The sequence below is a fragment of the Haliotis asinina genome, chromosome 3 (genome assembly GCF_037392515.1).
Source record: "Haliotis asinina isolate JCU_RB_2024 chromosome 3, JCU_Hal_asi_v2, whole genome shotgun sequence".
Taxonomy (NCBI): domain Eukaryota; kingdom Metazoa; phylum Mollusca; class Gastropoda; order Lepetellida; family Haliotidae; genus Haliotis; species Haliotis asinina.
The window spans coordinates 60,156,873-60,182,643 of NC_090282.1; the positions used below are offsets into that span (position 1 = coordinate 60,156,873).

General features: G+C 38.0%; 1 protein-coding gene across 1 annotated transcript in view; it reads left to right on the top strand.

The window, feature by feature from the left end:
• The first annotated feature begins 4 nt into the window (after nt 1-4).
• Nucleotides 5-25,771, top strand: part of LOC137278255 (semaphorin-2A-like) — a 328,809-nt gene continuing 303,042 nt past the window's right edge. Inside the window, exons 1-2 of the mRNA XM_067810479.1 lie at nt 5-117; nt 13,233-13,276. The gene's annotated coding sequence lies outside the window, so the exon portion shown is untranslated. The remainder of the gene's footprint in view (nt 118-13,232; nt 13,277-25,771) is intronic.

Below are 25,771 nucleotides of genomic sequence, written 5' to 3' on the forward strand. Positions count from 1 at the left end.
GCACAAACGTGAGTAGGTCCGACACGCACCTGCTCGACCAGAAACTGCTACGATATTCAGAAGTGAGAAGTACTGGTTCGCTAGCATTAGTCATGTCACAGATACAACTACTTACTGGTACTGTCGGCTGTGTTAGTGGCGCATGTCGATCATGTACTGCATTTAATGAAACTGTGTGTTAGGGTATTTTAAAGACTAGGGGAATTTGCACTGGAGGGAATGGAAGCAAATTGCATTTGTAATCATGAAATATGTACAAAGATCATAAGTTAAGAAATGACTGGTGGGGACAAGCATATTGATTATTATATTTTATGGCGTCAGTTATAATCATTGTGCAAAAAATGGGATTTTTTTGTGTCAGAGCAATAGATATTTCAAACTTTCTTTGCATAATTCAAACCTGGCATTATTTTATTTTTTTTAAGTATTAATTCAAATGTATTATGCCAAAAAAATATATTGAAATCAATTTTATCGAAGAATATACATATAGTACTTTTGATTCATACAAATGTTTGAACAAATGTGATTTGAATGGAACATGAACATTTGAACTTTAGGACTTCACAAAAGTATTTTTTCCTGAAGTGAAATAGGCAATGTGTACATGAATTAGTTCATAGTTACAACTTGTGTAACTGTCCCACTGTTGCCTGACCCTACCTTTGTACCTGTTGTTGGCCTCCCCAGTGACTTAAATTGTGGTGTAACGTTGGAGTTATATATTTACAGTCATTAAACTATATGTTATGTATCAGTATATTCGAAATGCGAATGTCAGTCTCTTTATTATGAGGAACACAACGTTTTGGAGTGTATTCTTATTCCTTCGTCAGGTGAATAAACAGCTTGGAGACAGATAGCTATGTCAGTACATGTGAAACAACAACAGTGGTAAGATAACAATAGGTGGGCACTTAACAAAGGGAGCCAGTAGCTAATTGATGCTGATTGGCAACAACAATGAACCAGTACAAGCCAGGAATTGGTCCAGGTTTCAAAAGTCCTGTTAGGTGATCAAGCACTGATAGGTAGTGGACAAAAAGATGTGGAGGATGTAGGGGAAGGGTTATGTTAGTGATATTATATCATGTAACAAACCGTGGGTCAAGATAATCTTGTAGGTACTCATGTGACCCTTGGTACCAACCTGGCCCTAATACCTGAGTTACCTGTCTCAGTCCTCAAGTACTCATGGCTGCTTTCTTTACCTGAAAGATATATGGGGGACATTGAAGTAATGTATGGGATGTGTAGTAGTGAGTGTGTGAGTTTAGTTTTACGCCATGCTCAGCAGTATTCCAGCTATATGGCAACATGTTTAGTAGTGTCACAGGTAGGAATGGAAATCTGAAGTTATTATGGTGTGGCTGATATATCATGTATTTCAATGCAAATCTGTTGAATTAGGTGGATGATTGTTCATCAATAAATATTTAGTCAATGATTCCACTGAAATATACTGATATGCTTGGAGGTGTATGTCAATTTGACATTTTGTTCTGATGAGTTGGATTTATACTATAAAGAACAGGACAACTGACACATTGTCTCTCAAACGTTGTTAAGGGTTCAAAACATACCGTATTTACTGTTACAAGCACTACAGTAAATACTCACTGACACACTTCAAAACCAATTGAAATCTTCTCATACTAGTTTGTATTAAAGCCCAGTACTAGGCCAGAACAAATGTGAAACAATCTCTGTTTGTTATGCATATTCCGGACTGTTTTTCTAGTGAACACAGCTGTGTAGAAAGGGTATGTTTTGTGAAATGTTATAGTGTCATGGATGTTCGAACCGAGTCCCTTCTATAACTCTTCATCTCTGATCAACAAATATTAATTTAAGCACACCCCTTCTCAATATTTCCAAGCTCTTAAAGAACTTATTCTGATAAAAACAGTAGATCAGAAACTGGAATAACCGGATTTTGGATCTTCAGTGTTTGGCCCCTTAGGTTTACATGAGAGCCCAATCAATTTGGTGTGTTTTCTGTAGAAAGCACAGGGACATATTGAAATCAGTTTACTGAGTTTGTCTATTTTCTCAAAAAGCAGCTACATTTTCCCACATTCTTTCCTTTCCATCACACATACAAACAATGACAAAACTCAAACCATCAACTAAAATGTAGTTTGTGTTTCTCATAGAGACCAAGTTAAAACTCCTCCATTGCAAAGGTACAAATTTCTTTACTGGATATCTGAAGAACAGGTAGATGATAGTACTTATATTACAGACATATTGTGTGGTATCCAGAATGCCAAATGAAATGTCTGTTTGTGTTTGTATTTACAAAACGTCAGAACCAAAATATTCTTTGATTTACACAGATAATGAGTGCTTTTTCTCCTGATCCTCTAGGACAAATGGCATTTACAGAAATGAGATCTGATATAAAATATATCCAGCATTGTCATGAAGGCGGCCATTTCCAAAATTCCATGATCATAATTTCCTTAAGTGCATGTTGTCTTTGTGTATGACAGTGGCTTGACAGACTGATCAAGGACTGAAATAATGAGCAAATGACTGGTTGACAATGACACACAATGAACCAAGTCTGACCAACTAATTAATTTTTTTACAAGTTATGGTCTCCTCAGAACCTGAATGAACTAAAAAGGCAAAAAGGACAGTAACATAAATTAATTTGTTTTTTTTCATTTGAGTTAATAGATATTCACATATTACTAAATAAGAACTAACATACATGGTTTCGAACATGTATGTCTTTTTTCAGTTTGTAATGGCACTGTGTATGTTTGGTCTTCAACTTTAGAAGGGCATGTAAAATCCTTACCGTATCATAAAGGTAGATAACTCTTGTAACACTCAAGGGCAACATTAACTTTGAAGACCAAAATGTCCCCATAAAGACTGTTCTTATCCTTTAGATAGTGATCTAGTTTCAAGGCTTAATCACCAGGATCCTTTTTTCTTGAGCAAGAAAATAATGTGAAATGATACTCCACATATTTGATCCATGCATTCTAAACTTCATGCACAGAACAGTTACCCAACCATTTTTATGGAAAAATTACTTATGTACTGTTGCTCTTTTTGTGTAATTTTTCTCAATTTGTTCCTAAGGTTGTGAACTTGTCAATTCAAAATCAGACATGGAGCGCATTAGTGCATCTGCCTCTCTTGCTGTAGGACCAGGTTCAGTTCCCTGTGGAGGCACCTCGGCTTGGGTCTTGAGATGGGCACGTTTGCCCATTGTAAGACAAGATACTTAGGTCCACATTGTCTCAGTCCATCCATCTGTAAAATGAGTACCAGTGACGGTGTGCTAGCAATGTGAGTGTTTAGTTCATTTTGAAATTTGATTAACAGGTAGCATGGCTTTGTTTCCCAGGGAGTTGAAAAGAAATGTTAGAAAGTATGATAGTGTTTTGTGACTGGGCATAGAAATGTATGTAGCACCGTGAGCAGGCAATGTGCCTGGATATGAGTGCCATGTAAGCAGACTTTTACTATAACTATTTCACACTCTGTTATCAGGAATGACCACAACATCCTATAAAAATACACTCCTGTGGGACCATGCACCTACCTGGGATATTTATTCAGGGTTTCAGTGGACTACAAAAATGAGGGTATTATGATGTACTACAACACTGATCTGGATTTTTTGAGGCATTGTACACACGCGAGCACGCACACACGCACACTTATGCACACAAACTCTCACACATATACACAAACACACACACACACACACCTATACATTACTGAATTTGAATTTTACAACGGAAATATTCTGTTGACTGATCCCTTGCAAGAAAACTTGAAAACCAATACTATAATGTGTATAATTCCAAACCGTCCCTATGCCATCTCACCCCAACCCCTCCATTACCCCAGCCAGCCAAACACATACTGACCGCAACTGAGTCCCCAACCCCCTTCCACCCCCACTCCCCCCACCCCAAACCCCCCCACCCCACACATACACCTTGCACCTAAACACATAAAAGTCCAAAATTTAATGTAGTACTTTTTCTACTAGGTCTGTAACATATGCTAGTAGCTCATTATTGAAGAATATATTCTGCTAACTGAAACTATTTCAAAAGTGCCAGTGCAGAAAGTTAAAAGTTACCATTCATCTATGTATTGTACATAAAATATATTTTAAACCAGTTTGAGTGATATCAAATTATGAAATGGAGGTGTTCATTCTTCATCTCCATTGATGCACTGTGTAATTTTCAGCGTCTCATTTGTATACATGTCAGGATTTCTTGTCTGATAAATGCTTGTCAGCAAGAACATTTCTAAGGAAAGTTACTCAGTAAAGACAGAGCGTGACCTCTGTCACCAAACAGAGAAATGGTGGCAAATGGGTTCAGTGTTTTCATGAAAATAGAATGGAGATGTATACCACTGAGGATAACACTGTTTTTGACGTCTTTCATATCCTGTATGATATTTGTGTTCCGGCCCAATGAGAAACTATTTCTCCATTTCACAGGGCAAGCCTCTTATAGATGAGTCTCTGTGTAGCTAGATTTAAAGTAATAGTTCCACCTTTAAAACTCTAAAAGAAGTAAGAGCAGATGTGTCAGACAAGGGTCACAGCATTGAAAAAAACGTTTTTTGACGTCTGCAACCTGCAAAAAATATGGAACCTTGAAACTCTGGGCTCATTCCACATCAGTTAGGTCGCAGTAGATTGACTGGATCACGAACAGTGAAGCTGCAAGGCAGCCATATTAATAAGAACTTTGTGAAACTGAAAAAATGTCTTGGCAAATACTGCCTAGACCTTGCCATATTGAATTTTTCATGTAATGTTTTTTAAAAAGGAAGTCAAAGAGTGAAGGATGATTCTTTCACAATTACGTTTGTGTCTTTAGGAATTCCTTGGGTATTTAGACAGTTACCAGAGCTTGTTTTCTGTGAAAAGCATGGCATATTGAATAAATGCATAATGGAAACTTTGGTGCCAAACAGCACATACTTATTGAGTGTGTGGATGTTTAAGGCTTTTGTCTGTACTCTGAATTGGGTTCTTGCCAAAATGTTTGAATGATATTTGAATGAAGTAAAGTTAATGAAGTAAAGTTAAAGGTTAAAGAATGGGTTTGGTTTGAAAGGCTAAGTTTCTGATATTAAATATGGCTGTTATGTCACACAATAAAAGACATTTAGTTTATACAAAGCGATATTAGTGCCACATGATCCACATGGTTACAATATTTTTACCATAAAAAATAACACTGGGACAGGTTAATTATGATTCAAAAGTTTCCAGTAGGGATGTTGACCAGACATGCCCCTTGGACCTAATACGTGTCAGGTGTAAAGGTGTATCTACCATCCTTTCTGAAAATACATTCCACCTTAGTGAAACAGCATATAGCTTGATGGCCATGTTATCAACATCTGATTCATCTGGTTCACATCTGATCAAATGGATCTGATCAAATGGATCTGATCAAAACCTCGCATAATGTAATTCTTTGAAGTGGAATGTAAAGAAAAATACCTCAAACTCATGGGAAAATGTAATTGTTTTAATAAGTAGTATGGCAAGTGGGGAAAAACAGTGGAGGTGCAGTAATGCTAAAGAAATGGAAAAAATATCCTGCGAATGACTTTTTTTGACTATTTTTACCCATTGCTTTAACATTGGAGCACCTCCACTGTTTTTACCCCCTATTGTTATACTACTTAATATTCCAGCCAGAATTATGGCAATGTAATGTAACTGGGATCACACGTTGATCAAATGAAATGAGTTCAGTCTTATTAGAGACAAATATTCTGTGCCTGGTTAATGGTGTATGGTTCAAGGTGTGTATATCATAATGGAAAGGACATATCATAATGCATTCAGTGATCAAGGATCATTTCACTCAAGGAAATACGAACAACATCCAAATACTGAATAACAATGGAAACTGGGTCCTGGTGTTTATCAAAATAGAATGGAAATAAAACACCCTTGATAACTGAAGATGATACAGTAGTGTGTCAGGAAATTGAGTGGGTGAACTTCCACCATCTGATATTTTCTGTTCCTGCACGATTCCCTGAAGCAGACTCCTGAATAGAAGTTAAAAATCTATTTTATTCTCCCCTGATGATATATCATGATCACTGTGTGTAATGTCGCGATGGAGATGTGTTTCCAGGGGAAGGACAGCTGATATTTGTTAACTAACTACCCCAAACCAAGTCCCAGACCTTAATTTGACACTAAATGTAGCATTGAACACTTATGCAGCCAGGAAAATTCATCAACAGGCTAAACCAACATTGATCAGACTTGGTAGATTTTCTTTTTAGCCAGGGCATAAAACCGCGACAGAAATGACCGTAGGCAACACAAGGGTTGAATAGATGGCGACTTGGTGCCCAAGAACTATTACATGGCCAAATAGATAAGTTATGAATAAAGTGAAAAATGTTCAATGGATTTCATCAAACATAAAGCGATTTTGAAGTGGCAATTTTTCGTTGATTGATACAGTTCCCAAGTGAAGCACTTGAGACAGAATCAGTGGTTAAGGTTTAAGTGTTATACAGCTAATCTGAAAGGCAGACAGTCCTACATGTAACTGTAGGAAACAAAGTTCTGGGATTCATGAAAGTGGAACAGACCATAACATAGACAATGTAAAATCTGTCAATGGCTGAAAAGTATATCTATATGCTGAGGCCATAATGTTTTCATTTTATATTTTAAGGATTTTTACCAATATACAAGCGTTTGTTAATGTTAAGTAAAAATAAAGTTATGAATATGAAGGAATCTTATTAACACGATGTATGTGCTCTTGTATGGTTAAATGCTGCATGATAGCATGTACAGGTGCAATTCTTTGGAAAAAGCCAGGTACTGCTGGCAAACAAGGACAAGTTGGATTAGTGCAGAGAATGTGTTTACGAGAAGTAGGTGGTGCACGTGAATGACCTAACCCGTTTGGTTTGTGAAAAGTTGAGCAGATGTAGGCTACTGCACATGCTGTGCAAGATGATGAAATTTTTTCCGCACATGTGTTTGCTGAGACAGGCCACATGCTTCACCCGTCGCACTACACTTGATCGCGGACAACCTGGGGCCCCTTTGCTTACAATGGCAAGTGCCAGTGGGTGGCACTCATACATGCTAATACAGGTCAGTTGTCAGGTCGGTGCTCAACTTATCCTTGTTTTCCAGTAGTGCTGGTTATATTTCTAACTAATGCTGTATGTTTCACAGACACATTTACAAGTTTTTATGCTGACACCTAAACCTGAGAGTGTAATTGACAGAATAGTTTTGATTCCAGTTCAACTAAATTTAGTTTGTTAAAAATATATTGAATGTAACTATGTTTTTGTTGTTGATATATTCATCTTTTTACGAACATGCATGTGCCTCATTGTGAAAAAAAGGGGCAAAAGATGAACCATGACTGCTTGTCTTCACAGATCTATAGTTAAACGTGTGTCATGGTACTACATGCCCTAGTGGATACTGAGTACCATTTTTGCCCTAGTGGATTTTCAGTACCATCCTTGCCCTAGTGGATTTTCAGTACCATTCTTGCCCTGGTGGATCCTCTGTACCATGCTTCTACTAGTGGATACACACTACCATTCTTGCCCTAGTGGATTCTCAGGACCACTCTTGCCCAAGTAGATCCATGGTACCATGCTTCTCCTTGTGGATCCACAGTACCATGCTTGTTCTAGTGGAGCCACAGTATCACATGCTTGACCTGGTGGATCCACAGTACCATGCTTGTCCTAGTGGAGCCACAGTACCATACTTGCCCTAGCGAATCCACAGTTCCATAGTGCTTTTCCCTAGTGGATCCACTGTACCACATGCTTGTCTTTGCGGACCCACTGTACCACATGATTGCCCTATTAGATCCAACTACCATTGTTGCACATGCTTGTGATAGTGGATCTGATGTACTATATGATTGCCCTACATTTAATTGTTGTGCTCACACAGCTCAAGACAGTACCTCTTGTCCACACCTATCCACTACGGGCTAATAGGAACAGGTTCACAAAACCAAAGGCTTGTCAGAACAGGTACACAGTAACACATCCACATGTTTGTGAACTAGAATGTGGATCTGATGGTCACAGTGCCTGCTGAATGTACATGCGGTTAAATTATTGATCACACTATTTATCTAGTCTGGATGAGAATGCTGACCATGCTAAAGTTCTACTGCAAAAATATTACTCACTCATTCTTGCAAAAAGAAAAAAGCCTGTTATTAGATGATTTGAACATAGAGTCAGAGTTCAAGTTGTTTTGGAAGAGGATTTTTTATGCTGATGTTCCAGAATATTTTTTCTTGTAAACTTTTGGAATTTAAGGTTCTCAGGACATAATGACCTCTGCTACATTCACAAATCTGTCCTAAACTCTGGTGTATGGACTTGTCATGTTAATCTTGTACATCTCTGTATGTATTAACCTTAACATTCTCTCCAACACTTTGGTACCTGATCAGTCACCAATCAGGTGTACTTCAGACCCAGACAAATTCAATAATGTGTTGACGTCCCACTGCCAGAAGAACCCAAATCATTCACCGACTTGGAAACTTTTTCTTATAACCCAATTTACACCAGTGCAAATTTCAGTAACAGCATTTCTGAAATGGCTACCATTAGATCACTGTATTATTCAGGGCCACGACAGCCGTAATTCGTGTTGAGACTCAAGCATTACATAGGAAAATTTATTCTGACAGCACCATAAAGATATTTTCATATGTATTCGAAAGATTTAATGAAGCCAGAAGAACGGCTTCCCCTTGACTCTGTGCTTTGTGCTGAGAGACATTGTTCACATGGAGGAGCCTGTATATTATAGGGAGGACCTTTAAACATGATTTAAGACAGCATTCACCTTTGTTACGCCACAGTGTTTAGCCCACTATGGGGTATGACATTTCACCTTTCACGGTTTTCTTCAGACAAGAATTTGATCTCCTTGATTTGCTCTTGGTTTTTTAAAAAAAGGAAGATTTGGCTAACCTGTTTTGTGTTCTTGACACTCTGACATCCCTCTCCTCTCCCCCTTGATGGCTTCAATTAATGTGTATCTGCCTGAATGAAACTCTTCCACAATAAGATTGCCTTTTGCAAAGTTGAATTATATGTTTGTGTGTGCAGTAGGAAGGCTTGTAGGTGGTTGTGCTGCTTATCAAGGCTCGATATAACCTCATCAATAGTCAGCATTAGTTTTGTCTGGTTACTTGTGCTTCTTTCTTTGTGAAAAATTTGAAAAATATTTTTGAAATCAAGCTGTATTGACCTTAAAACTTCATTCCCCATCCCTACATCCCAATCTGTGAGGTAGGCGGTGGCAGCCCAGTGGCTAAAGCATTCACCCGGGTCCGATGTGTGAAGCCCATTTTTGTGTCTCAGTCAAATTATTGGTAGAAAACTCCCTTTTGGCAGTTTCAGTCAAATTTTCAATCCAGATGTTCCATAGAGATAATCATGGTTGTGACTTAGTATTCAGTGATTATAACATGTAACATATTTGTGAGTATTCTTGCCACAGATTCATTGTAAGTGAAGTTTACCTTGTTTGCTGTTGCTCTTGAAATATAAGTGTATTTAGACTTACCAACCCTACACTGATTCTTGTGAGAATAAGTATTCACTACTTACTGACTCTGCGTACATTTTGCAGCAGAAGTAGTACTCCATGCTTGAAGACCCTGTAGAGATTCTCACAATGGAGATGAACCCCATTACATGTGGATTTGCGGACACAATAAGCTCTCTATACTTTCTGTGGTAGCCTAGTGTTCACTCATCATGCCAAAGGCCCCTACATGGGTACATTGTGTGAAGTCCTTTTCTGGTGTCCCCCACCATAATATTTCTTAAATATTGCTGAAAATCTCTCTCTCTCTCTCTCTCTCTCTCACTCACTCACTCACTCACTCACTCACTCACTCACTCACTCACTCACTCACTCATAATTTATCACCAGAGGGGGGTGATGATGAATGTAAGGGGAGGGCGGGGGGGTCACCATTTAGTTATGAGGAGGTAGGGTTGGTCATCAGTTTTGTACTAAGGCTGCATAAAAAGAAATTAAATGTTTCTCAGGCACATTTGTTTCAGTAGTACTGATGAGGACAGGAGGACTTTTTACAACAATTTTTATAGGAAAAAAGTGACGAGAGGAATACATTTTTATGATTTTCTCTTAGAAATACAGCTTGGGAAGTTTAGCACGTTGTAATGAGTAATAGATTCAGTCACACTCGTTTTTTTTCACTGAGAAACATTTCATTTTTTTCATTTAGCCTAAGGGGTGTGGGTGTTGGTGTGGGCAGCAATTTTATGCATAAAAATATTTTTAAGTTTTTCTTAAAAATAATGGGAAGGTGTTGGTGTGTTTGTGTGTGGGGAGGGGGAGGTCATTGATTTTGTATGTGACAAGCAGGGCTTACTTACTTTATACACAAATTTTAGGGGTGTCAGTCACATTGTATATATCAGCATAAAACTCATTATCATTCCCTCAAGCTATAAATAAATTATTATGAACAGTCCCTAAAAGTGTGAGACTCATTTCATCATTTTGCTCAATGCTGATAGGTTATCATTCATGCACTCACATTTTACTGACCTAGACAATTCTGTAAGATAATGCTGGCGGAGTAGTTTAGTAGGTAAACATTCATTTATCATGCCAAAGATGTGAGTTTGATTCTCTACATGGGTACAATATGTGAAGCCCATTTCTGGTACCCGTGAGGTGATATGACTGGAATATTGCTGAAAGCAGCATAAAACTAAACTCACTCACATAGTAAGATCAGGGTGAAGACAAAGATTTCAGTCTGGTTGACTAGCACAAAGAGATCTTGTTGCTGTAAGTGCAGGACGTGTATGCAGTGAGGAAGTTGGTAATATGCTGCTGCATCAGTACACATGACATTCTTCTGGTGGAGATTTGTGAAGGCGTAGATTTTCCGTCAAAGATAACATCATCTCATTAGCTTGTCATCTCTCCATTAGCACAGAAGTAGATATGTTAATGGCTTGACTTACTGATAACCGTAGCAGTACTTTCATAAATGTCACTTGATGTTAAAGACATAAAACTAAATTTTCCTTAGCACATTTACATTAAGTTGCAAAGTCAGTAGATTATTCAAGTCTTCAGAGCTAAACAACTTTGTGGATCTCAAGGATTAAAGCCACTGCGTCCAGACAAGTATCTACAAATGACTAATAGTTTAAATGATAATTTCTTAGAAAATGATACAAATAACAGACTGAGACCTTACTGTCCCCATATCTTGACTTGAATTTTAAGGATAGAATTGCGATACATACAAGGCTCCCTCCTGAGGTATTCATTCCAATGTGATTACACAATGCCACTTAGAAAGCGGTCAAATGTAACATTTAAATTTTAAAGTACAAATTCTTGTACCTATTTTTGTTGAGTCCCATTTGGTATTTGAACCTGCACCCTCAGAGTCCGGCACCTAATTGCCAGCACACAAAGTCAGCCACCTAGCCTGATCAGACACCGAGGCCTGACTCTGAGGGTGCAGGTTCGAATTCGGGATGGTACTCAGCGGAAGAAAGTACGAGAATTTGTACTTTACTAAGAACATATAATCCTAAATATGACATATGTTTCATGCCAAAGTGTTGTGTGAACATGAGGATCAGAAGTAGAACAGGTCATCAGTGCTGCAGGCTAGTTCCAAAGACTGGGTGACCTAAACCTGGTTGATGCCTTGTCATGATCTGGGGTGGTGGGGTAGCCTTGTGGTTAAAGTGTTTGCTCATTACACCGAAGACCTGGTTTTGATTCCCCACATGGGTACAATGTATGAAGCCCATTTCTGGCATCCCTCACCATTTTATTGCTGGAATATTGGTAAAAGTGGCACGGAACTATAGTCACTCACCCATAATAATCCAGTCAATCCAGTCATGACACTTGTCTTGTAACCAAGCTTGTGTCAGTCGTGTAAGTTAAACAGTGCAGAAGGATATGGTGAATCCAAAGAACAAGACACTTTGAGAGTCTTGACTGTGATACTTGTCTAAGGTGCCATCTAGAAGAGTTATTGGGTGTGACCTGACTGACAATCTGTTACCATACCCACACAGTTCACTCCTTCATGCTATCACCCTCTGGATGACAATCACATCCAGAAGGATGATTTGCTTACATGATGCTTGATAGAAAGCAAAAGACAAACTGATCCACTGGTCCTATTTGTGTGTGGGGTCTGGATAAGAATATATGTCCCACACAACCTATCCTGATCTATGTGACAGTTAAACAGATATGTTGGTCAGGCTGGGTAACAATTGCATGTCATATTATTGTTATTGTAAGGTTGATGCTCATGATGTCAATCACTGGGTTGTCTGATCCAGACCATACTTTACAGACTCGGTATTAAACAACAATCATATTCATGTTTAACTGCTTGGGCCATGACAAAATGCTGAAAATGGATTTTAGGTGGTTCTGCTATCGATGCCTTGAAACTCGGTTATCATTGTAATCCTTTCATGATGTTTACTGTGGGATTAGGCTACACTTCTGAGTAACAACAAAACTCTTTACACAGTCTACCTCCTCACAGTAGGGCGAGATGATACGAGAACCACAGCAATTCAGGCTTTTTGTATGCCTGTGATAATCTTGTAGATTTTTCCAGACATGTGCGTAACCTGATTGAATAAAGTGAATTTGATGGAAATTCAAGCCCTTAAACTTTATGAATTTCGTTATCAGCAAAATTCAGTCATGTATGAAGAAAATAAGTTTTACGACTGCTCACAAAAGGCAGGTATTTTTTCGTAATATACCAAACAGCAGGACAAACTTGATCATTCACCAGCTGCTGCCCTAGATGTTTCGGATGAAAAATTTGCTTTTTAAAATGTTTATGAAATATTTCTGATCTGCATGCTTTGCAGGGATGCTTGTCATGGGGAATCAAGTGTTGCATGAATTAAATGATTTACTCGTTTGGACGCAGTCTGAACCATGTTAGACAGTGTATTACAGGGCACAGTTCAAGTATCTGTATGCTGTATGGACATTATGAACACAAATGTTTGGGCTGCTGCACACTGAAGACACCATTGCACATAGACCTACCTTACAGGAGAATACTTTCTCATCCAAAAGAAAAGCGAAGAGAAAAAAAAGATGTCATCTAACAGAAAACTGATCTAATCCATTTCTATTCCAGTTCATGTACAAGTTGTCAAAGGATGGAGGATTAATCCATTTCAGGTAAGAATTAAAAATATGTAATTATTTTTCTTTGGTTGGATTTCTCTCTGAGGTTTTTTCCCAAAGGAATCTGAGCAAAACGTTGTGATTGGTGTCATTTAGATTTGGATGGAGAATGCTAGGTAGCAGTTTATAGTTTTATCAGTCACCAAGGATGATTGTTAGGATTTTTAGAAATTGGAATGTTGGCAAATTCAATTTATGTATGAATCACTCTAGATGACCACAACGCAACAAGCCTTCACCTTCCAATTTGGATTAATTCCCTATCTCGTGAAAATATGCAATAATTTTGATGACAGCTTCAGGGACCAAATTATCTGCCATTGCAACAACTATGAACTGATATGAGCAGGCTATAATTTTGCAGGATCTTGATGACAATAATTATGAAAAGAGCCCGATATGAGCGTGTCACTAATCTGCTGAAGGCGCACAAGTGCCGAAGCACATGTTAATTGTTGCTTTTGGAGCATGGTGAAATCCTGCTCCTGATTGTCACTGTGTGTGACGGCATGTACATGCATGTCCTCATTGTAGTCTTCCCCATCAAAGAGCACATGAAAGTCAAAGCAGGGTCTCTCTGAATAAATATGGTCTCTTTTCAAGTGGACACTTCTAATATTGAAACCCAGCTGTGCTCCTTTAGGGGCCCTGTTTGGTTTCAGGGGTCAAGCGGAGAGCATGAAAGAAAACCCTTAAGAGATCCCTATGTTGCCCTTTGAGCACTTTCAGACAAAATGGAGATTTTCCTTTTAACAATTGATTATAATAAATCATTAAACTTTACTTTAATATCACATCAATCTAAATGGTAATCTGCTTCAGGGCTGCTGATGTATGTTTTTTTCTGATTTTGCATTTTTGTAAAAGAGATTGCAGAAATTTGGTTGGCTTAGTCATTAGACGTGACTTGAGGCCAGTCAATACTGATTACTGTGTTTCACTTGTCTCAGGTTCAGTGGAGCCCATGGGGAAAGAGGTCTGTATTTGGAACTCTTAGTGGTATTTTTTAACCTATAGTTATGTTGTAATGGCCATCTAGTTTTGTAATGGCCATCTAGTGTCCATCATCTGGATAGGGAGGTGTACCCGGCCAACTGGCTACCTTTGGACAGCTTCGTGTCCATGGATTTCTGCTCAGCATTTAGTTGATGTCCCTGTAGAAACTTGCATAGCTGTCATGTGGATAGTTAAAAGTACTAAAGTTACCATGGTAACCAAGGAATTGATAAGTATTTTTCAAACATAACGGAACAATATTAGTCACACTTTGTTTCCTGACTTTTTTTTTTTTTTGAAGGTATGCTAATCAATCATGTGTTGGTTATTCTCAGTGTGCAGATGTTGGCAAATGTGACATATGGTGCCGTAATAATAAATAATGCAAAGGAACTTTACAAATTTCAGTTTCATGTTGAGCTCTAAACAAACTAGAATGTACACAAGAATGTTTTTGGAAGTGATACAGACCATCTAGACTTTTACAGAGATAGAGACCAACATTTAAGTGATCTCCTGAGACCATGGATGCTTGTAGACAGAATAACTTTCAGGGCGCTGATACAAGACTTTGTTTTTTGTCTGATATGAGGAGACAATGTCCATGGACCCACAACACTTTTTATGTACAGGATGTCCTGTTATTTCTTTGGTAAAACCTGAGGAAATTATTTTCATGTATTTTCAGTTACAAGTATTTCAAAACCCAACACCCTTCGCCACTCAAAATTCAAATATTCATCCCTCCTCAATTCATATTTCCAGACACAAGTGAACATTAGACTAAAGAGTCATTCAGACTCTGGCAGGACCTTCATGTTATGTCACCTTGAGCAAAATCTCAAGTTAAAGGAGTTTACAATGTTTCAAGTTACTTTGCAAGTTTGAACCTCCAAGGTGTTACAGTCATGTTATCTGCGCCCTATTTGGGCGTTGTCTGGCCGTCTTGACATTGACAATTCATTGGTCACAATTGTTGACCTGTTTTCAACTGTGTTTCAAATGAAGTCCCCAAGGATTGTTTCAAGTGGTCAAAAGGTAGCCCTACTTGACAGAGGATATTCTAGGAACGTCAAGGAGACTGGAGAGCTAGAGGGTTGATATTAGATGGGGAAATTAACTCCGGGGCTCCTGGCCAACCACTGTGGATTAACATCTTCCCATAGAGTGGATTGGTCCATTTGTTGTCTTGCTCTTCAGTGTGAATGGTGTGGCAGGAATATCCGTAGGCTTGATGACTCTGGAGTCAAGTGGCAGAATTATTCATGAAGAAATATTAATTAGGACAGATTTTCAAAATATGTCATATTCAACTGTACAGACACAATGAAGATGCAACATTAATACTGACATGCGTTCAACTGCTGTGTGTTTTGTGCTGTACTCCTTAAAAAAACACAATGATATTTAAACCTAAACAGTGACATTTCTGTGTTGATTATCTCATGCCTAAATAGTCTGAGTTTGTTTGTGGAGATTTTGTCATACATTACAAAAATTCAAATATACTTTTTCAAAATGTCTCAGTGCATGTAAGGTAATTTCTTCCTATGTTTCTAGAGTTATGTAATTATTAATTTGCCAAAAATATTGTTTGTTTCCTCACATTAAAACATCATGATGAGCATTTCAAATCATGTAAGTAAAACCCAGAATATCTGTGTTCTGTGTAATATTTCTTTACATTCAAAGTTGTGAAAGTATTCAATATCTCTTAACATTTCAACATTGTTATGATCATTTGAAACCATGTAAGTCCAATTCTGAATGTGATATTCTGTAATGCTGGCCAAGATTAATACCTAAAAATTCTTTAATCCCATGGAAAAATTCAACTGTGAAGTGGCAAAGGAAGGTAACCTGCATTGTGGTTCCAATCAATACTTTTCTCCCTTTTTTTTGCCTGTAGTATTTCACAAGTGACCCGTTCTAACACCATCTAAAGATGGGCGTCCTGAGTCATTGTGACAATTACAGTAATCAGCTCTTCGTCTGATGCTCCATCTGTAACATGGACTGACAACTGCATTTACCCTTGTCCCATTATCTCCCTCGAATACACCTAAGGCCACAAGAGGTCATTTCCTTGACCAAAATTCCTTGTATTTCCAAAGTTAACGAGAATTATGCAAACAAAGTTCAGTTTCTAATTCTGACAACATCAAGTGGTGTCCAATTTGCTTTTGATGTGCTGTATTTTTCAGAATCTGAAATTGGAGTTAAAATGATAAATGATTTTTTTATTGGCATTAGCTGGATTACACAAGGCACCAACCATTTCATTTTCAGAGTGGGTCCTGGAATTTTTGTTTAAGGCAAATGACGTTCCTCTTGAGTTTTAACACACTCAGTTGATTTTATGCCCAGGAGTGTGAGAGCTGTTTTTGCCATTGTGACACATGATACAGACCGCTCTGATTGATAGATCTTAAAGTACAATTTTAACTCTGACTTCATGATCTGTGATTAAATTTTGTGAATTTTTCAAATGAGCTCACAGCCGTATGTAACATGAAAAGTCATATGTTACATATGTGAAAAAGAATGATGTCTCAACTCAACTGCTCTGTGACAGCCACATTTTATATGGTCATGATTGTTTTTTGTAAAAAGAAAGATACACCAAGATATCACCGACACTCTCTAGACAATACATGTCCAAACTGATCTTCATTTACCCATGCTCATCATTACAGTTGATTGATTGGGATTGGGTCATCAGGCTTACTGACTTGACTGATGTTTGACACCTTATCACAGTTGCCCAGACCGATGCTCATGATATCACTCTCTGGCTTGCCTGCTCAGAGAGGGCATTCATGTAGCTGGAATATGTCTGAATGTGGTGTAAAACAGGAATGGTAAAATATGACTGGTATCTCTGAAGGTATGAAGAATGCCTGTTTGCACCTTGGGTATCACATAAAGTATGTTTTGTATAGAAAACATGCTTTTCTTTTACATGTTTTGAGGACAATGTTATGATTCCCAAAAAGTCACCAATTTGACATGACATCTTTATATAAACCTGCTGTTATTGCAGTGCTGATATTGTATGGTGACAATTCAGAAGGACCTTTGTGGGAGTGAGGGAGTTAGTAAGTGAGTGAGTGAGTGAGTGAAAAAGTAATATATGTCCTGTCAGCAGTACTTCAAGTATAAAATGTGGACACATTTTGATCAAATGATTGATGATAAAAACAAAACTATGAAATCACCTGTCTTACTTCAGTCATACTGGAACTGAAGCATATTAGTGTTTGAATCTTATCAAAAGCACTTGGGCTGCTCAGAATGTGGTTTGAATTCCAGATTCAGCCCTGGTCGAACATGTAGTAGCAGAGAAAAACTTATCATATTTTAAAATATGTATCTTCAACATATAGATTAAAATAAAAATGCAGCCCAGAGCATGACAAATCAATCTAGACTTAAACTGTATTCAGTATTAATTAATTCTCTAGTGTCTTGAGAACTGTACCATACTCTGCACATGGATTTAGCCCCACACAGTTCCTGTATCATATATTCTGCACTATGAACCAGACATGCTGTGATATATGGTAACTGAAATACTGGCAAAAACAGTTGAAAACTCATTTAAAAGTATCATTTGAATTCAAATAACTGACATCGAGAGTGTTATTATTATACTAACACTTTGTATATTGCAAATATCCTCCTCAGCTGCTCGAACAGGCTTTGATTTTCTCTGTATTATTGGATGACAAACTCGAACAGCCTATCATATTATCAATATCAGCTGCCTGGGGACCCTACAGTTTCTTATGTATTGTGATTTCTGAGTTATTGAATTAATTATTAGAATAATTAATGCATTGTGGATGTTTTTTACAAACCCAAACATGAAACAACGTTCGTCACAGTTTGAACTGTTCTATGTTTCTGTTGGACTTTATATGTTCTTCCCAACCTTTCATTAACAACCACCCAGATACGAAAATATTGATCTTTGTATTGACTCGATGAAGCAAAAACTTTGCTTAATTCCCTTCTATGGGTGTGACTAAGGTAGTCTCTCCATACCATTAAGATCAGAAGGAAGTCTTGAGTGGATCCTTGAATTGACGTGGAGAACAGCTGTCCACTCCACCTGGCTGATAGTCTGTGTCCAGTGTGCAGACTGACTGCCACTGATAAGCTTGTCAGCTACCCATCAATAACAGCAGGAGAACCAGTGGTCCGAAAAAGTGCTCAGGGTGTTTTTTTGTGCATGTTTGGTCAGCAGGAAACAAGCATTGTGGGTGTGAGGTATATTAGGTTTATCAAAGATGATTGATAAGGGTGATTTGGATGTGCTCTTTGTGGTTGCATTGTCGGTGTTTTATTGAGGAGTGAGGCTACTCGGGTTGCAAGATGTTGTGTCTCAATCAGCCATTATCCTCCAACACAAAAACATGGTGACTGTTATGTGCTGTGGGATGTTCATTCTCACGATTTGTAGGGGCAGGATCTAAGTGCTGAAAGGGAGACAATTTGAGGAAATTGCCCATTTTAACTTGTCCATATTGCTGATGAGTATGAGGATTATTCAATGAATTGATTTATTACCTTGTTCATTAAAGTTTAGTTTGACTTTCAGTATGATCAGATATAATAATTTAGGGGAATTGTTTGGTTAATCAAAAGGGTCTGGTCATTTACAGAATGGTCATTACATGTGCAAGGGCATGTGAGTGTGTAGAGGGCAGGTGGATGTGCAGATGGCACGCTGGTGTTTAGGGGTCATTTGGGTGTGCAAAGACCATGTGTGTGTGTGTGTTTTTGTGTCTGTACGTGTGTGTTTGTAAGGGCCATGTGTGTGTATGTTTGTGTGTACATGCATCTTTCTGTAGGGACTATGTGTGTGTGAGATGTTGATCTAGGGGATGTGGGTTTGTAAGGGCCATGCGTGTGTGTGTGGGTGTGTGCGTCTTTCTGTAGGGACTATTTGTGTGTGAGATGTGCATGCTGGTGTAGGGGATATGGGTTTGTAAGGGCCATGTGTTCTTCCATGTGTGTGTGTGTTCATTGTTGGGAAGGGGTGGAGAGAGGGAAAGAGAAGCGTGTTGGGTGGGGGGAAGAAAGAGAGAGAGAGACCATGAGTGTGAGAGTGTGTAGGGGATGGGGAACTCTGTGTAGCTGTGGATGTGATCTGGAGAAATCAGGGATGAGACTTCTTTCCTTAAGCCACCCATTTTTAAAACTATATCACTCCACTCCATGTAAGAGCATCAAAACACTTTGACCTACCCACCCTGTAATGAAAAAGTCTGTTTGATTCTTGGTATTTGCCTTTGAATCAAAAACAGAAGAATGATCTCCTTGGGTCTTCCAGTGATCTTAATGTTCCTTAATCCTAAATCCTCTACATGTTTCTCCTTTGAAAGAACATATCCTAGTCCCCACTCAACCAGCTTGCATCCAATTCCCTCAGTAGACTATCACAAAACCTCTTCAAAGCTCACAAGCAGCTGACTTAAATGGATTAAGATAGCTTGATTAATCAAAGAAATCAAATCATGAAGAGGTCATGAATTGTGAACAAAAGGGACACCCACAATTCCCTGCTGGTCAAGAAGAATGGGAAGTATTACTGATCACCTCGATGCCTGGAGGGCGGCTTCCATCTGTTGAAGTGTTATGTCATTCAATAAAGAGTGATAACAAGCATGGAGTTTATTCACTGAATGTCCAGATTTCCATCTTTAGGACCTCTTTAACAATGGACAATGCCAGAGGTGTGCTGTGTACTCCTTGGTCAAGATGAATTACACTGTGCCTCATTGCTCGTCAATGGTAAAGAGTGGCCAAGCCATTAAAATGTTGAATACGGATGAACTGAAGACAATGCTCGAGCTTGGTTGTTTGAGAAATGAATGAAGAAAGTAATAGTGCCTCAGGGGTCAGGGGTTTGGTGACTTCTTAGATTTGACCTCAAGTTTCATTAACACAGAAATATGGTGACAGAGTTCATAGTGGCTCCAATTGTATCAATAAACATGGAATTGAACTTTATGAAAGAATTTTTGTGTGGCTTATTGTTTTAGAAATAGAGGAAGGAGCGCAGATGGATGAAACTGATCTTACGTTCCTTCCCATAAGTGAACAGGAAACAAGAACATAAGTTGTTGTGAATTAAGAAAAGTTAGAAAAAGCAAGGGTTTATGCTATAAAATCGGGAACCTACATCAGTGTTAACAATACCACATACAGTTTTATGAGTGAGCACTTTAAATGTCTTTGATATCTTTTTCAGTTACTCCTTTCCCACATCCTGTTGATATACTCAACTGTAGTTTGCTGAATTGTATACATGATCAAACATTGGGGGCCATAGAACAAAGTAATGAAAGTATGCTTTTTGTGAACTCAAACATATGCTTTAGACCACACACCAGTATCAAAATTAAATTGCCTAGAATACAATACGTTTCACCCAATACCCTGTCATCCAGTATATCACAATGACCATCACAGTAGGATGTCCTGCTTGACCAATGTCCTCCCATCAAAGCAGTGGTCAGAAGCTCGTGACAAAGACATATTAGCTCTTAATGAAAGGAGCTACAACAGTGTAATGGTCACCTATAGTCCTCATAAAATCCTGTCTCCACGAATATCTATTTATGTCCATATTCCTTTTCTTCTTGGACCCCTGAGGAACATTAGCTATAGTTTATAGGGAGACATACCCATTCATCCTCCTCTTTTGAACTTTGAGGATTAAATTTCCATCATGAAAATGTACCCTCATCGTCAGTATCAGCTGATGAGGTTTGGGAGCATAAAAATTCTCGAGTGGTAATTATCCTGTCAGGAGTTTTGTGTTCGTGTCTGGTGTTCGGATTACCTGAAGTGTTGTAGAGGATGTAATGTGGAAGGTTGTGATGGAAGAGGGGCTGTAATAGGCAGGTTTCATTCTCCGGTGGAAATACTTACATTGGCTAGTGTGTAGTGTCACAAACACTCCTCAATATGAGATGGTCAGCTACTGAACTGGTTTTAACCAGAAATTAGATTTTATTCAGCAGCAATTTTTATGATAAAAATATTGTCATAGTGGAAAAAGATACAGAGCTTATATTTGACTTTGAGTACATGGAAATGTGGCTGTGTAGAGCATCTGACACAATAATAAACAGTCAGAGGTTCAATTCCATGCTTGTCATACAAAAAGAGGATGCTTATTGATACCCTGCCTGGTGCTCAGCTTTAACTGGATTAAACAAAAACTAATCATCTCAGAATCAGTATGTTCATGGACGGATCCAGCCTTTTGATAAAGGGGGTTGCACTTTTGTCATTGTTATCTTCAGTGGGGGTAGAGTGTGTGGTGGGTGGGGTTGTTGTTGTTGATTGAGAATCAGAACATGACCTTGGAAAAAAAGGGGTGGTTGCATCCCCAGCAACCCCACTGTGGATGCGTCACTGATGTTGTATTAGTTCCATGTTAGACAGACCTAGTATAAAAATCAGCTAGCACTAAAATATTGTCATCAGTCTGCACAAACAGCCTCACGTATGCATGTACACATTCACATCAATAATAAGTGCAGTGATCTTGAACACACCATTGAACCAAACTTCACCTCACTTCCTCTCCTTGTCTGGAAGTATGACAAGGTGTTTGATAATTCTCTATCTCCAGTTTTATCTAATCTGTTCAACGAAAGCAACATTGCCCTATCAATAAAATAATACGTTGAACAAAATTCATTCCAGCACAACTTAGTCCAAAGACATGATTATTGGAAACAACTCTTGTGGAATTATTGAACATTTTACAGTAAAAACTGCTTTGTTTCACCATTGCATGAAAATGTCATGATGTCGTTAATAGCATGAGTAGGTTCTTATCATGTGTAACACGACAGCAGATTGAAAAATAATGTTCAACAATGATGTAATAAAGCACCAGTCATTTTTTTTCCAAGTTTGATTGTTCATGTACAGTTTGTTCAATGAAATGTCAGACCAATTTAGATTGTTATATTTTTTATGGAGAAACAGCATAAGTAAACCACAAAGAATGAAGAATTCCTCGATGATAATTGAACAAGTGTTCTTGATTCTTGAAAATCGAAATTGGTCAGGACCTCGACAACCATAAAAATGGACATTATTTTCATTTTACTCTGCCTTTGGCCTCATGTCATAATGGCCAAGGTGACCAATGAAAGATGAAAACATTCTTGTACAAAAAAATAAATACTGAAATGAACTTAAATACTGTCATAACCAGCATGGAGATTCAAGATTAAAGTAGAGGAGACTCAAAGGCCTCGGGTGGTCAATAGCAGTGATGTGGTTAAAGCTGATCTCAACCACCATATACTGGTCATAAGAGGAGACACAATATTGCACACGGGTACAGTATGTGAAACACATATTTATTTTATTTTGCCTGTTGTGATATTACTGGTATAAAACTAAACTGACTAAGTCACTGCTTTTCCACCCATCTTTTTGTAATTAAAGGAAATTTCTCAGATTTTCAATCTCTGGTCTCACTGGGGCTCCTTTTCAATTTCAATGGAGTTTTTTGTTTCTTTCAAAGTTACATATTTTCAGAGGCAAACATAGTCTAGTAATTCTGTCTCCAGTTGACATCACAGACCCAAGTTTCAGTTATCACATTTTAATGCTGGATTTTCTCAATCATAAATAATTCAACATGATTAAAATGTTTCTGAAGTTTGCTGTCAAGACTACAAAGTAGTTATTGTGTCTTACTGAGCTCAGTTCTAGGACATTAATACTCCACTTGTGGCCATTAATCTGGAGATATTGCCTCAGAATTATGCTTCTGAGACCCACATTACCCATAATCTCAGTAGATGAAGGCTTTTTGTACAGACTTGTAGGCTCTTTGTGCTCCTGTGTCATTTATATTCTTATATGCTATTTGTACCAATAAATGTTTTATAAGTCAGGCTCTGCTTACTACTTACATGACTGAGATACGTATTGTGATCTTACAGATACTGGCTTAACTTTGTATTATTGTGAAACCTGGGACACAGGGTTAAATTATTCATTCGTCATCTCGTCTCTCCGTGGAAGTATAGGTGATGTTCCGAGTGACGTGACACGGTTGCTGTAAGGTGTAAGATTGCCATGAAGCTTACACACTGACAACTACACGATGACATGTCTGTCTCGGGGACAAAAAAGTCCATGATGATATCTTTTCTATACAAAGTTTTTTTGTCCATTTGCACAGCCCAAAGGTCTTTGTATTGTTAGTTTTTGCTGTAACGAAAAACATTCTTTGGAACTACCCACTTGTGAACAAATATTGTGTGATATAAATTGGTGAATCTTCCTTGTTAATTTGAAATAAGTGATTATGAAAAAAATTCATTCAAAAGGAAATGTTGTTTGCTCACTGTATAAAATGTTAGAGCAAGTCACAGTAGGGGGTGGCCATGGATGGGTTAACTTTCCCAAGGGAGACAAAAATATCATCCAAGCTAATGTTGTCATCAAATTCTTGAAATAACTGCTTGACAATGAAATGTACATGCATCAAAATGGATCTGACCACAAGCACTCACTGAATAATTTTTGTAAGCATGTGTATATCTGAATAAAAGTGCAAGTTGTACAGTATTTCCGGACCCTCAAGCATTGTGTTTTTTATCAAAGCATTAAATGGACTTTTTTTGTTTTCTCCTTAATTCCTGCTGAATTTTTTTTTTAAATATGACAGTAAGGAGTAAAGCCAACAATATTTGTTGATCATATATTGCAGTGTTTAGCAGAAAAAGCATGTATTCTACACAAAAAGGTAGCTATTACACCTTATTGATGCCAGAGTCTTGATTGTAACACAAAAGCATGTTAGATTTAGATTTTACTTCTTGTCACATCATCTGCTCTGTGAACAGTGCCTTGATCTTGGGTCACCAATTGTCTCCAGATCTTGCAGAGAAGGATCACAATGGAAAAAACTATCTCATTATAATGAGGCTATATTGTGACCTTTATGACCCTCTGAGGGTAAAGCTTTTTGACCTTCAGAATTTAAAGATCTGCAACCTTCAGAAGGTAAAAGTTTTTGACATTCAGAAGATAAGGGTTTTTTACCTTCCAAACGTGAAGGTTTATGACCTTCTGGAGGTAGCAGTTTATGATCTTCAAAAGATAATGGTTTCTGACCTGTCTGAAAGTTACGTTTATGATCTTCAGAAAGTGTTATCACCTTCCCAGAGTAAGGTTTTATGACCTTCAGAATTTAAAGGTCTGCGACCTTCAAAAGGTATAGCTTATAAACTTAGAAGATAAGGCTTTATGACCTTCAAAAGGTAAAGGTCTATAAACTTCAGAAGGTAAAGGTCTACCACTTTCAAAGGGTAAAGGTTTACCACTTTCAAAGGGTAAAGGTTTATAACCTTCAGAGGGTAAAGGTCTATGAACTTCCAAAGATAAAGGTTTATAACCTTCAAAAGGTAAAGGTCTATGACCTTCCAAGGGTAAAGGGTTATAACCTTCAGAGGGTAAAGGTCTATGAACTTCCAAGGGTAAAGGTTTATAACCTTCAGAGGGTAAAGGTCTATGAACTTCCAAGGATAAAGGTTTTTAACCTTCAAAAGGTAAAGGTCTATGGCCTTCCAAGGGTAAAGTTTTATAACCTTCAAAAGGTAAAGGTTTGAGATCTCCCTTATCCAGCTGACATGTCATGATATATGTGAAGTACTGTTCCAAGCAGCATTAAACAAATCACTCACTATGTGAATTGGGTTTGAACACCACTTTTGACACTACATCAGTTATATCATGGCGAGTCAGCTGCATGTGGGAAGAAAGCCAAAGTAATACAGGTTGCAGACATTTACTGCTTTGGCGCCACTACATTAGAGATTTGGCATATGCTTCTTACAAACCCCCTTTGTGTTTCACAAACAAATCAAAGATGTGTGTATGTGCCCCAATTATGGGATTGATGGATGAACTACAAGCTACCTTCATGCATCATATATTATGAAAGTGACCTGATACTGTCATAATCTATGCTTTTATGTGACAAGACTATATATCTCCATCTTTCCTTACACTTAAAGAACTGACACATTCCCCAGTATATACCAAGGCAGCTGTATAAATCACTTCAGGAATATAACAGGTTTAACCAAAACAGACATGTTCGGCAAAACAAGTGACCACCACACAGTTATTTACGATGTTCAACCACCAATTTGCCCTGAAATAGGCAATGTGATCAGCTGTTAATATATTGTATTAGTTGTGTTCGCTGAAATAAATAACCAGCTTTTGTGTGCTAAAACACATTTAGTTCAGTCATCCCAGCCTTAAAAGCATGTTGATGAATCTGAGATGACACCTTTTCAACCCGCATTGTTGTAGAACAAAACAATAGGGGCTGGAAGCAAATGTGATTTCCGAGGTAAAAAGCTTTGTTCAGGTGTAGTGCTGTTTCACAAGATTGATAGGTATTTGTTCATGCTTGGCTCACAATATCAGCACTTC